The 15,934-nt window shown below is 31.0% G+C and overlaps 1 protein-coding gene across 1 annotated transcript in view; it reads left to right on the plus strand.

The window, feature by feature from the left end:
• Nucleotides 1–7,242: 7,242 nt before the first annotated feature.
• Nucleotides 7,243–15,934, plus strand: part of Pip (uronyl 2-sulfotransferase homolog pip) — a 52,713-nt gene continuing 44,021 nt past the window's right edge. Inside the window, exons 1-2 of the mRNA XM_072897511.1 lie at nt 7,243–7,483; nt 9,755–10,067. The gene's annotated coding sequence lies outside the window, so the exon portion shown is untranslated. The remainder of the gene's footprint in view (nt 7,484–9,754; nt 10,068–15,934) is intronic.

A 15,934-nucleotide genomic window follows, 5' to 3' on the forward strand; every position in this document is an offset into this window, starting at 1 on the left:
TGTACAAAAAAGACAGATATTTTATCGAAGCGCAGATATATATTTATTTACGAAAATTAGAAAAGATAAAGAACAATAATTAGAAATTATTGTTCCATTCTGATACGTAAAGTGATATTTTTTTTCTTAAATACTTGGAGATTTGCAAATGTATTTCATCGTGTTTTAAATTATTCACAAATCTAAATATAGTTCGTCCATTATTTTTGGATTGAAAGAACACAGTGCACAAATCACGTAATCGGCGGAAAACGCAAAAAGTTGTAATCACTCGTTTATAAAGATTAATTCGACATTCAAGTTATGAAACATTTCGTAAGGATTTATCTAATATGTAAAATATTTTACGATCTCCCTATGAATTAACTATGATACATACAATAGAGAGCACGCTATTATGTATACACCTGCGTATACCCTTGATCCTGTCATTCGTACGTCGACACTCGAACGAGTAGGTAGCTATACGAATCGCTGCTTATAATATTATATTATCACTCTAAATTCGATCATTTTCGCGACGTTACTTTCTTCTTCCTAGTGAATTAACTTATCACACATTCGATAGAGAGCGTGCTACTATATATATTCCTGTGTATACTTGGCTTTGTTCATTCAGGCGCCGTTACTCAAACGAATAAGTAGCAGTGTAAATCGTTCCGTATATCATCATATTCGTATCATTACGTTAAACGTCATTATTTTTAATTGCGATTAGTGATAGCAATAAGATCGCTCCATACATGTCATCGTATTATCATTTTAAACGTGATCGTTTTCTACGATTGCTATTAGCGATTTATCAACCTGCGCGATGAATTAATTATCCCGATTATATAAAGTTTCCTAATTTTTGTACAAAAAAGACAGATATTTTATCGAAGCGCAGATATATATTTATTTACAAAAATTAGAAAAGATAAAGAACAATAATTAGAAATTATTGTTCCATTCTGATACGTAAAGTGATATTTTTTTTCTTAAATACTTGGAGATTTGCAAATGTATTTCATCGTGTTTTAAATTATTCACAAATCTAAATATAGTTCGTCCATTATTTTTGGATTGAAAGAACACAGTGCACAAATCACGTAATCGGCGGAAAACGCAAAAAGTTGTAATCACTCGTTTATAAAGATTAATTCGACATTCAAGTTATGAAACATTTCGTAAGGATTTATCTAATATGTAAAATATTTTACGATCTCCCTATGAATTAACTATGATACATACAATAGAGAGCGCGCTATTATGTATACACCTGCGTATACCCTTGATCCTGTCATTCGTACGTCGACACTCGAACGAGTAGGTAGCTATACGAATCGCTGCTTATAATATTATATTATCACTCTAAATTCGATCATTTTCGCGACGTTACTTTCTTCTTCCTAGTGAATTAACTTATCACACATTCGATAGAGAGCGTGCTACTATATATATTCCTGTGTATACTTGGCTTTGTTCATTCAGGCGCCGTTACTCAAACGAATAAGTAGCAGTGTAAATCGTTCCGTATATCATCATATTCGTATCATTACGTTAAACGTCATTATTTTTAATTGCGATTAGTGATAGCAATAAGATCGCTCCATACATGTCATCGTATTATCATTTTAAACGTGATCGTTTTCTACGATTGCCATTAGCGATTTATCAACCTGCGCGATGAATTAATTATCCCGATTATATAAAGTTTCCTAATTTTTGTACAAAAAAGACAGATATTTTATCGAAGCGCAGATATATATTTATTTACGAAAATTAGAAAAGATAAAGAACGATAATTAGAAATTATTGTTCCATTCTGATACGTAAAGTGATATTTTTTTTCTTAAATATTTGGAGATTTGCAAATGTATTTCATCGTGTTTTAAATTATTCACAAATATCTAAATATAGTTCGTCCATTATTTTTGGATTAAAAGCACACAGTATGCACAAATCACGTAATCGGCTGATAACGCGAAAAGTCATAATTACTCGTTTGTAATAAATAATTTATTCGATACTCAAGAAGTAAAACATTTCGTAAAGACTTATCTAATACGTTAAATATTTTGCGATATTTCTCTATGAATTAACTATGATACACAGTAGATAGCGCGCTATTATATATATTCCTGCGTATACCCTTGACCTTGTCACTCGTACGTCACACTCGAACGAGCAGGTAGCTATACGAATCGCTGTGTATACAATCATATTATCACTCTAAACTCGATCATTTTCGCGTAATTTTCTTTTTCCTTATGAATTAATTATCACACAATAGATAGAGAGCGTGCTACTATATATATTCCTGTGTATACTTGGCTTTGTTCATTCAGGCACCGACACTCAAACGAACAGGTAGCAGTATAAATCGTTCCGTATATCATCATATTCGTATCATTACGTTAAACGTCATTATTTTTAATTGCGATTAGTGATAGCAATAAGATCGCTCCATACATGTCATCGTATTATCATTTTAAACGTGATCGTTTTCTACGATTGCCATTAGCGATTTATCAACCTGCGCGATGAATTAATTATCCCGATTATATAAAGTTTCCTAATTTTTGTACAAAAAAGACAGATATTTTATCGAAGCGCAGATATATATTTATTTACGAAAATTAGAAAAGATAAAGAACGATAATTAGAAATTATTGTTCCATTCTGATACGTAAAGTGATATTTTTTTTCTTAAATACTTGGAGATTTGCAAATGTATTTCATCGTGTTTTAAATTATTCACAAATCTAAATATAGTTCGTCCATTATTTTTGGATTGAAAGAACACAGTGCACAAATCACGTAATCGGCGGAAAACGCAAAAAGTTGTAATCACTCGTTTATAAAGATTAATTCGACATTCAAGTTATGAAATATTTCGTAAGGATTTATCTAATATGTAAAATATTTTACGATCTTCCTATGAATTAACTATGTTACACAGCAGATAGCGCTCTATTATATATACTCCTGAGTATACCCTTGACCTTGTCACTCGTACGTCGACACTCGAAGGAGCAGGTAGATATATGAATCGCTGCTTATAATATTATATTATCACTCTAAACTCAATCATTTTCGCGTAATTTTCTCCTTCCTTATAAATTAATTATCACACAATATAGTTAGCGTGCTATTATTCCTGTGTATACTTGGCTTTGTTCATTCAGGCGCCGTTACTCAAACGAACAGGTAGCAGTATAAATCGTTCCGTATATCATCTTACTCGTATCATTACTCTAAACACTATTATTTTTAATTGCGATTAATGATAGCAATATAAATTGCTTCGTATATATTATTGTATTATTATTTTAAATGCAATTTTTTTTTATAATTGTGATTGGTGATTTATCAACTTGCGCAATGAATTAATTATCCCGATTATATAATGTCTCTTAATTTTTGTACAAAAAGGACAGATATCCTATCAAAGCGTAGATATATATTTATTTACTAAAATAAAACTCGAAAAGATAAAGAACGATAATTAGAAATTATTGCACGATTTTAATAAAAAAGCAAATTGATAATTACTTTTTCAATACTTGGAGGTTCACAAATATATTTCATATCGTGTTTTAAATTATTCTATCATCTAAACGTAATTTGTTCATTATTTTCGGATTAAAAGGTCGCAGTGTACACAAGTCCCATAATCGGCTGATAACGCAAAAAGTCATAATCACTCGTTTGTAATAAATAATTTATTCGATACTCAAGAAGTAAAACATTTTGTAAGCACTTGTCTAACACGTTAAATATTTTGCAATATCTTTTTATGAATTAACTATGATACACAGCAGATAGCGCACTATTATATATACTCCTGCGTATACCCTTGACCTTGTCACTCGTACGTCGACACTCGAAGGAGCAGGTAGATATATGAATCGCTGCTTATAATATTATATTATCATTATAAACTCGATCATTTTCGCGACGTTACTTTCTTCTTCCTAATGAATTAACTTATCACACAATAGATAAAGAGCGTGCTACTATATATATTCCTGTGTATACTTGGCTTTGTTCATTCAGGCGCCGACACTCAAACGAACAGGTAGCAGTATAAATCGTTCCATATATCATCATATTCGTATCATTACGTTAAACGTCATTATTTTTAATTGCAATTAGTGATAGCAATAAGATCGCTCCATACATGTCATCGTATTATCATTTTAAACGTGATCGTTTTCTACGATTGCCATTAGCGATTTATCAACCTGCGCGATGAATTAATTATCCCGATTATATAAAGTTTCCTAATTTTTGTACAAAAAAGACAGATATTTTATCGAAGCGCAGATATATATTTATTTACGAAAATTAGAAAAGATAAAGAACGATAATTAGAAATTATTGTTCCATTCTGATACGTAAAGTGATATTTTTTTTCTTAAATACTTGGAGATTTGCAAATGTATTTCATCGTGTTTTAAATTATTCACAAATCTAAATATAGTTCGTCCATTATTTTTGGATTGAAAGAACACAGTGCACAAATCACGTAATCGGCGGAAAACGCAAAAAGTTGTAATCACTCGTTTATAAAGATTAATTCGACATTCAAGTTATGAAACATTTCGTAAGGATTTATCTAATATGTAAAATATTTTACGATCTCCCTATGAGTTAACTATGATACACACAATAGAGAGCGCGCTATTATGTATACACCTGCGTATACCCTTGATCCTGTCATTCGTACGTCGACACTCGAACGAGTAGGTAGCTATACGAATCGCTGCTTATAATATTATATTATCACTCTAAATTCGATCATTTTCGCGACGTTACTTTCTTCTTCCTAGTGAATTAACTTATCACACATTCGATAGAGAGCGTGCTACTATATATATTCCTGTGTATACTTGGCTTTGTTCATTCAGGCGCCGTTACTCAAACGAACAGGTAGCAGTATAAATCGTTCCGTATATCATCATATTCGTATCATTACGTTAAACGTCATTATTTTTAATTGCGATTAGTGATAGCAATAAGATCGCTCCATACATGTCATCGTATTATCATTTTAAACGTGATCGTTTTCTACGATTGCCATTAGCGATTTATCAACCTGCGCGATGAATTAATTATCCCGATTATATAAAGTTTCCTAATTTTTGTACAAAAAAGACAGATATTTTATCGAAGCGCAGATATATATTTATTTACGAAAATTAGAAAAGATAAAGAACGATAATTAGAAATTATTGTTCCATTCTGATACGTAAAGTGATATTTTTTTTCTTAAATATTTGGAGATTTGCAAATGTATTTCATCGTGTTTTAAATTATTCACAAATATCTAAATATAGTTCGTCCATTATTTTTGGATTGAAAGAACACAGTGCACAAATCACGTAATCGGCTGATAACGCGAAAAGTCATAATTACTCGTTTGTAATAAATAATTTATTCGATACTCAAGAAGTAAAACATTTCGTAAAGACTTATCTAATACGTTAAATATTTTGCGATATTTCTCTATGAATTAACTATGATACACAGTAGATAGCGCGCTATTATATATATTCCTGCGTATACCCTTGACCTTGTCACTCGTACGTCACACTCGAACGAGCAGGTAGCTATACGAATCGCTGTGTATACAATCATATTATCACTCTAAACTCGATCATTTTCGCGTAATTTTCTTTTTCCTTATGAATTAATTATCACACAATAGATAGAGAGCGTGCTACTATATATATTCCTGTGTATACTTGGCTTTGTTCATTCAGGCGCCGACACTCAAACGAACAGGTAGCAGTATAAATCGTTCCATATATCATCATATTCGTATCATTACGTTAAACGTCATTATTTTTAATTGCGATTAGTGATAGCAATAAGATCGCTCCATACATGTCATCGTATTATCATTTTAAACGTGATCGTTTTCTACGATTGCCATTAGCGATTTATCAACCTGCGCGATGAATTAATTATCCCGATTATATAAAGTTTCCTAATTTTTGTACAAAAAAGACAGATATTTTATCGAAGCGCAGATATATATTTATTTACGAAAATTAGAAAAGATAAAGAACGATAATTAGAAATTATTGTTCCATTCTGATACGTAAAGTGATATTTTTTTTCTTAAATACTTGGAGATTTGCAAATGTATTTCATCGTGTTTTAAATTATTCACAAATCTAAATATAGTTCGTCCATTATTTTTGGATTGAAAGAACACAGTGCACAAATCACGTAATCGGCGGAAAACGCAAAAAGTTGTAATCACTCGTTTATAAAGATTAATTCGACATTCAAGTTATGAAACATTTCGTAAGGATTTATCTAATATGTAAAATATTTTACGATCTCCCTATGAGTTAACTATGATACATACAATAGAGAGCGCGCTATTATGTATACACCTGCGTATACCCTTGATCCTGTCATTCGTACGTCGACACTCGAACGAGTAGGTAGCTATACGAATCGCTGCTTATAATATTATATTATCACTCTAAATTCGATCATTTTCGCGACGTTACTTTCTTCTTCCTAGTGAATTAACTTATCACACATTCGATAGAGAGCGTGCTACTATATATATTCCTGTGTATACTTGGCTTTGTTCATTCAGGCGCCGTTACTCAAACGAATAAGTAGCAGTGTAAATCGTTCCGTATATCATCATATTCGTATCATTACGTTAAACGTCATTATTTTTAATTGCGATTAGTGATAGCAATAAGATCGCTCCATACATGTCATCGTATTATCATTTTAAACGTGATCGTTTTCTACGATTGCCATTAGCGATTTATCAACCTGCGCGATGAATTAATTATCCCGATTATATAAAGTTTCCTAATTTTTGTACAAAAAAGACAGATATTTTATCGAAGCGCAGATATATATTTATTTACGAAAATTAGAAAAGATAAAGAACGATAATTAGAAATTATTGTTCCATTCTGATACGTAAAGTGATATTTTTTTTCTTAAATATTTGGAGATTTGCAAATGTATTTCATCGTGTTTTAAATTATTCACAAATATCTAAATATAGTTCGTCCATTATTTTTGGATTAAAAGCACACAGTATGCACAAATCACGTAATCGGCTGATAACGCGAAAAGTCATAATTACTCGTTTGTAATAAATAATTTATTCGATACTCAAGAAGTAAAACATTTCGTAAAGACTTATCTAATACGTTAAATATTTTGCGATATTTCTCTATGAATTAACTATGATACACAGTAGATAGCGCGCTATTATATATATTCCTGCGTATACCCTTGACCTTGTCACTCGTACGTCACACTCGAACGAGCAGGTAGCTATACGAATCGCTGTGTATACAATCATATTATCACTCTAAACTCGATCATTTTCGCGTAATTTTCTTTTTCCTTATGAATTAATTATCACACAATAGATAGAGAGCGTGCTACTATATATATTCCTGTGTATACTTGGCTTTGTTCATTCAGGCACCGACACTCAAACGAACAGGTAGCAGTATAAATCGTTCCGTATATCATCATATTCGTATCATTACGTTAAACGTCATTATTTTTAATTGCGATTAGTGATAGCAATAAGATCGCTCCATACATGTCATCGTATTATCATTTTAAACGTGATCGTTTTTTACGACTGCCATTAGCGATTTATCAACCTGCGCGATGAATTAATTATCCCGATTGTATAAAGATTCCTAATTTTTGTACAAAAAAGACAGATATTTTATCGAAGCGCAGATATATATTTATTTACTAAAATAAAACTCGAAAAAATAAAGAACGATAATTATAAATTATTGCACGATTTTAATAAAAAAGCAAATTGATAATTACTTTTTCAATACTTGGAGGTTCACAAATATATTTCATATCGTGTTTTAAATTATTCTATCATCTAAACGTAATTTGTCCATTATTTTCGGATTAAAAGGTTGCAGTGTACCCAAGTCCCATAATCGACTAATAACGCGAAAAGTCATAATCACTCGTTTGTAATAAATAATTTATTCGATACTCAAGAAGTAAAACATTTCGTAAGGACTTATCTAATACGTTAAATATTTTGCGATATCTCCCTATGAATTAACTATGATACACAGTAGATAGCGCGCTATTATATATACTCCTGCGTATACCCTTGACCTTGTCACTCGTACGTCACACTCGAACGAGCAGGTAGCTATACGAATCGCTGTGTATACAATCATATTATCACTCTAAACTCGATCATTTTCGCGTAATTTTCTCCTTCCTTATGAATTAATTATCACACAATATAGTTAGCGTGCTATTATTCTTGTGTATACTTGGCTTTGTTGTCATTTAGCCGCCGATATTTGAACGAACAGGTAGCAATATAAATCGTATATCACATAATTCATATCATTACTTAACGCCATTATTTTTAATTACAATTAGTGAGCAATATAAATTGTTCCATGTATCACATTATCATTTTAAATGCGATATTTTTCTATAATTGCGATTAATAATTTATTAACTTGCGCGATGATTTAATTATCAGGATGAATGTTTTGTAAAATCATATTTAAAAAAAAACATATTTTATCGAAGCGCATTTTATTTATTTGCTAAAAATAAAAATTGAAACAATAAAGAACGATTAAAAATTATTCAATACTTGGAGATTCGCGAATGTATTTCGCATCGTGTTTAAAATTATTGGCAAATCTAAATTTAATTTGCTTATTTTCGGATTATACGCACGTAATAACATGCAAGTTAAATAATTGGTTAATTAAAGTATAACGCGAGAAGTCATAATCAATCTTCTATATAATTAATTTTATATTCAAGAAATAAAATATTTCACAGACATTTATCTCGTAATACATTAAATATTTCGTGAATGAACTACAGTACTTATATAATGCGCTATTGTTTATATTACTACGTAGTACATATTCTGTTGTTCACATTCCTATCTAGTGACGTAGCTTGTCAGCAGGTTGTAACTCGATATCCTGTCATATTATCATTCTAAACACGATCATGTTCATAAGTACAGTTAACGATTTATCAACTCATGTTATACATGAATTTAGTTATATGTAATTAAATTCTTTTTATATTAGCGTTTTATTTTATTTCGTGCGTATATTTATTAGTTTCTATATAATATCAAGTATTGTTAATTTTTTAAATTAATCATACAATAGATTCTTAAGCTTATTTTAGATGATCTATAATTCATGACAATATTTAAGACAGAAATCTTAATTTTTTTCCGTGTGTCATTATATTATTTTTCGAAGTGTGATCGCGACAAGAGTGTTAAGAGATGTCAAACGTGATTATTCTTTATGATTATAAATTAGCAATTGTCAATTCGTACTATTTATTAATTTTTGCAATTATTCGCGTAATATATCTTTTACACTAAAATAAAATCGTCAATATTTTATTTTCGAATTTAACAATTTATAACAAAATATATGACGGATATAAACTAATTCGTGAATAAAATCGTGACGTGTTATAGTAAGTTAGTTATGTAACTTAATATGTCAACCACGTGTGCGAAACTTCGCGTCTATGCATCGGTAATTTATCGAAACGCTTACACTTATGTAATCTATTAAAGCGGAATCATTCGCATACGGCGTCAGTAAAGCGACGATATATTTTTAGACATCACGTTCCGATATTTATTTTTATTTTTATAATTATATTGGTTTTTAAATGTTAAAATACAAGATAGTGTCGTTTTACAAAACTAAAGTATATTTGTTTGCAACAGGTATGACCACCGCGGTGATTCTCGCGCGTAAATTTTAAGCCGAATGGATTGCAGCTTCTTGCGACCCTAGTTTCCGCGTTATTATCCTGTCGCGATATAATAGGGTGCACGTCGCGTGCGGTTAACGTCGGGAGTGCCGTGCAAAGTACACACGATTCTCGTATCTTGCTAATTAGTGCACGCGCGATCGTAATTAACCGAGTGTTTTCGCGAGTGTCCTGTGAGCGCCATGAAGAAGAAGAGCAAAAAACAAAGAGGAGAGGAAGGAGGAACCCCGAGAAAACTTGAGGGACGCTGCGCACCTTATTTACCGGTGAGTGCTTATTTTTTATTACTGTGATTTTTTTTTACAATGATAAGATCAGAATCTTATATTATTTCTTGAGATTTTATCATTTTTGCATATACATATACCAACGAATATGTATGTATGTATGTATATACGCGTGACATATAGATGGTCTACTATTTTATTATTAGCTTTGTTGTGGCTGCATTCAGATTTTAATAATATTATTTCATGGATATTCACGTATAACCGGTTCTTCCTCGCTCCTTTTATTTTCTCATAAAAGAAAAAATTTGTCTAAGACATTTTTCGTTTCATCCTCTTCCGGCTCTTCTAACAGTTTAATCAGGCATTCATATGTCACTGGAGAATTCTTTTTCGACAACAGTACTATTCATTTCCCCCACAATATACACGATATTATAATTTCTATATGTAATTTTATATATACATATTTTTTTCTTTTTCTTTTACATAATTTAAAACGAGTTTAAGAATCTAAAACAATCGATAGTAAAAAATAAATAGTACCTGCTTTTAGAATGTAAGAAAGGTAAAATAAGGGAAAAAATAATTTGAGTGACTTAAAAAAGAATTTAATTATATTTAATTGTATTAAGGATTTGTCGCCTATATATAAAAAGATTTAAAAAATAAGAAATAAGTATTAAACATAAAAATATGAAAAAATAAAATATATAATCAATTATATTTTCTTTTAGCGATTCTGTTGTAAATTTTTTTTAACTAGAGATCTATTATGTACGTGTTTTCTACTTTTATACGGTTAATTTTTTCTAATTTTTGTCAATGTAGCATGACGCTTTGCCATAAATATAATGTCCTAATTTCCAAAGAAATACATTTGCAACATCTTCGCGTTTTTTATTGCATTAATGAAACGTTCTACGAAAACCTTGTGTTTTATAAGCATCTACGCAGAATGCGGAAATCGTTGCGATATTTCTTGTCGTCCTTAACCCGAGAAAGCAAAGATGTATGCACATGCAATTTGGTATAATTACACATATTATTGTTATTTTTTCTCTCTATCTTGCAAGTCAATGCCGAATAAAAATACATAGGTTACAGGTCGCGTAACATATTCCAATAAATCACTGAAATAATTATTCATATATTTCTTCTTATAATTATAACTGAGAAGTATGTCATTCATTTTCTATTTTTGTATAATTCGTATAATTTTTATCAATAATTTTATTTTTATTAATTCTTTCTCATAATAAAGAAACCATTGCAAAATACTCTTACAATTAGTAATTTTATAAATGCCGTATTAATAGAACAATGAAACAAGAAACACTGAGCAAGCTAAATAAACTCACAATCGGCAAGTTTGATAGCACATCGAGTGTACTTCGAAGTGTGTACTTCGAGTTAATTTGATAATATACTTTTTTTTTACATATTTTTACAAAAATATTTTTATTTATAAAAAAAATAATTTTATATTAAAAAATAGTTTTAAGACTTTACTTTATTTTATATAATTCCTTAACCTGATGTGAGATATATAATATCTTTATTTCTTCAGCTTCTGTCAAGAATAGACTTGGTTGGTGCTTACAAAATTTACCATTCATCCACACACCCATACCCAATCGTACCTTTTACAATAATCTTTTAAATCTAATATATCATATAACATAACGTCTTCAGCTTAACTTAACAGCTATCTAATCACAGTTATCTGTATATCTTTTCTTTTCTTCTTTTTCCTTTTCTTTCCAGAGTCTTTTTAATATCTTTCCTTTCTTCATTCTATATCTTAGCTAATATTTCCTCTCCATTGTTACCTAGATCGCGAAACCAATCTTTTATTATCATACATTCTATTACGTAGTATTCCAAGTTGTCTTTACCTATTACCTGATGTGAGATATAATATATTCTTGAAAAATAATATTAATAACAAGAGAAAGAGAGAGAACTAGAGAATTAGTCGAATTATTTTTAATAAACTGAAATTATAAAAATGTTGATGTGTAATTGTACGAATAATCGTGAAAGCACTTATCGTTATTCGAAATATACAACGCTTTATGCAAAATACTCAATATTAGTTGATAACAGTAAAACTGAATATCGGTTTAGATTACATATTGGATATTATATTATCTTCTATATTTTTTTATGTATTTCGCAGATAAAAATAAAGATGCTTATAAATATTCATATCGGATTATGTGCGAACGGTATATAAAACGCGTTATATTCGCACTATCTTGCTTTACACGTACATAATATATAGAAACAAGATTTATATTTTCTCGAAAACTTTTTTTATATTTCTTAGATTCTTAAGTCTCGATAAATATAATTGGAGATGTACGGTATCTTCGAATTCGAAAAAAAATATGCAAGTCTGAAATTCACCGTGCGCATCATGATGCCCTGATTAAAGTGCATTACTTGCCACATAACGGAATCGTGCATCTCAAGATGTTTAAATAAAATCTTTGCGCTGATTAATCAATTGGCGCCGACACGAAGTGACATAATCTTCGCGAAAACTCGAACATAGAACGCGCGAGTTTGCTCGCGCAATCAGCGAGATTTTCTTGTCAGAAGATTCAACGAGGAAATTATATAAATGCGCGTTTGATTAAATTAAATTATATCGTATGCAAGACGCAACGCGATGCTCGATGCTTGCGTTACGTACAAATGATTATCCTTCGCGAGTATATTATTAAACAATCATCTCTTGGAAAACGGGCCACGCATGACAATGTAATTGGCTCATCGCGAACGGTTAAATCGCGTTTCTTCGTCTATTAATTTTCGCCATTAGGTCGCTGGCTTCGGTTCAACTCGCTAGTGTCACGCACGAGATGTTCCTCGTGCGGCCAGATGATTATCAGGCCAGAGAACTGATTCACATCGCCAATTAAAGAAGGTACATACTTGCCGCCGGAGACTTATACATATGTATGTATGCGGGAATTATGCGCTGCTGCGGATTCATTTTTCTGTTAAGCGCCGGCGAACGTACATATTTGCATACATTCTCGACGGAAATCGAGTTTTGTGGTCGTCCGTATCACTTTCGCGGTTCTTCGTACGCGGATTGCGAGATCTCTTGTCACGAAAAGATGATTAATCGACAATTAAATCCGAAAGCACGGCTCCGATAACCTTTAGCGTCACGATTTAACGTGATTGATTTTTAGCTACAATTTCCTGAATAAATTTTGACTTCAATATTTACTTTCTATTATTTTTTTTTTTTTGCTTTATTTCTTGTAGAACGACTAATCGCAGTAATTTTTTTGGTTGCAACCGTTTTTGACATTAAAAATAGTTCCAAAAATTATCGTCATATATACATATGTGTATCAGGGCACTAAAGTTGTACCTGATGTATGAAGCCGGAATATTTTTGCGGTCAGATTATTCGCTCGATTTATATTGTCACGCACGAACACTTACGTCTTACTTGGTAATCATCGAATCAGTATACTGACCCGAAATATGTAAATAAAATACATTAGATTAAATTAAAAGCTAAGAATTAGTTCCGTCCTGTTAATATTCCGTAAACGCAGACTATCTTTTAGTCTTCTAATCTCTTTCATTACTATATCGTCGGTGTATTGAACTAAAAAATGAAGAAAAAAATTATTATATACAATTAATAACAAAGACATTATTAATGATACGCATAAATAAAGAAGTAGGAGTAGAAATAAAGTAATAGTATTGTGTAATAAGTTTAATATTTGGTATCTAAATCTCTATCTTAAGATTTAAGATATCGCGGAGAGATTAATTCAAGTTTATTTTCGTGGCAACATTGTATAATCAGCTGGCTGGATTAAATAAAGGAAGAAGAAGTAATTAAACGCAGCTTAAAAATTTTCTGATCTCCTATCAGTCGAGCGAAATAGCTTTCTTTGCCGGCGGCAATTAAAAATATCGAAGCGATTCTCGAAGGAAATTACGTACAATTTCTTCTAGCCTATAATGATCGCTTTCTATGAGCGAAATATTCCGTGAGCAGTTTGATGCGAAAAATGGAGGGAGAGGGGAAAATGAATTTATGCAGATACTCTGGTGCATCGAATCGACCGGTTTAGAGGCGACTGTTGCGAAACGCACGACCAGTTCACAAAAATCAAGCATGGAAAGTCTTGGCACAAATCATCTTATAAATCGTTGGTCTTTCGATTTTCAAGTTAAATTAATATATCAAAATAGGGGGGGCATCATATTGCGTTGCTTATCTCTGCTTTACATAATAAAAGATCTAGGTATGCTGTACATAATTAATAGTATGCATCGCGTACTCGTGAAATTGTGTCTCTTCAGCGAGGAATAGAAAGTATATTAATTGGATATTAAATAACTACAGCCATATTTAATATTGTAAAGCGCCGATGTTTGCGATTATTATTATTTGACCTAATTTCTATTTTTTATAGACTGCATTAGTTATACTTAAATTGATAATTAATTAAGATATTTATTTAATTGGTGATATAAATTAGGATAATTTATCTGTGTTAAGAAAAGAAATTAAAATTATCTATATCACTTTGTAGAGAGTTAAATTCTTCGACATTATTACTATCGAAACAGATTTTACGGAACAGTAGACAAAACTAGAAGCGACGAGTAAAATGTTCAACGTGTTACATCGTTGATTCCAGGATGTGTACATTGCATCCGCGTATAAGATTTAAAAGAAGCAACATAAATGTAATGCATTTAATGGACGTACTGCTTTCTGGCTGTTACGTATTATTGTCCATCAGTGATTGCAAAGGCCAATGAACTCTGGACATTGAGACCTTTCTCTCGCATGAGTCAAGGTACCTTTGCTCTACTTAAGGCATACTTAAGAGATCCGGTGGCAACCCCTTTTTCTTCGAACCGATGCAGTATCCATTGGCCGACATTCACCTTGGAATTTCTGCCTCTACGGTATCTTGGCAGAACCGCGTTATTGAAGGTCGTAGAATTTTCGCATCTTTGCGCGCGATCCTCATTATTGAACTTTAATTTAATTAGGAATTTTGATGAGATTAATGAACTGGCAAAAATGAAGAAATAATTGTCGGTAACCGACCTTATGGGGGAATCAAATTTCCAAAAATAATATTAAATTATTAAAGAAGAAACGTTATTTTTAATTTCTTTTTATAATTATCTTTACACATTGCATATTCTGTGTATTTTATAGCGCAGATATTTATTCTGCGAAATTCATTAAATTTTATTAGTAAAACCATACTTTCATTTTCGTTGTTAAGTAGAGAATGGAATTCATTGAACTTTATTAGAAAACTTTATTATGATAGCAAAACCACTTTCATTTTCGTACAGAGTATGATATAATAAGACAAGACAATATTCATATCTTTAATAATACTTTATCTAAAATTAAATCCTCGTCTCAAAAAGCTATTACTCTTAAATTGAAGACCGTAAGTCGGCGATTCAAAAATGAAATAACGTTTTTGATATACCGATACATAATGATTCTAACAGACTACGTTCGATAACCCTACGAGATACCGTTGGCAAAACCGGAAGTGGCAGACGCTCAGTATTCAGTGTCAATGCCACGAAATTACTCGGGACCTTCGCTACGGAACGAGAAGCATCTGGTATGTGTGAGAAACTTGCTTCTTCCGTATCTCGAGCGCTATAAAATCGTACTGTTTAAAAATTGCTATACAAAAACTTAATTATTATTCTTTAATAGATATTGTTACTCTTTAGTAAATACTTGATTAAAAGGTTTTTCAAAAAGGTTACTCTGCTGTAATATTATATATATCTTATTGATTAAATTTGCTTTTCTTCAAAAAAAATTATCAAAAAAGAGATTGCATTAATTGAAAATAAGTTGTGCACACTATAAA

The sequence above is a fragment of the Anoplolepis gracilipes genome, chromosome 8 (assembly GCF_047496725.1).
Source record: "Anoplolepis gracilipes chromosome 8, ASM4749672v1, whole genome shotgun sequence".
NCBI classification, from domain to species: Eukaryota; Metazoa; Arthropoda; class Insecta; order Hymenoptera; family Formicidae; genus Anoplolepis; species Anoplolepis gracilipes.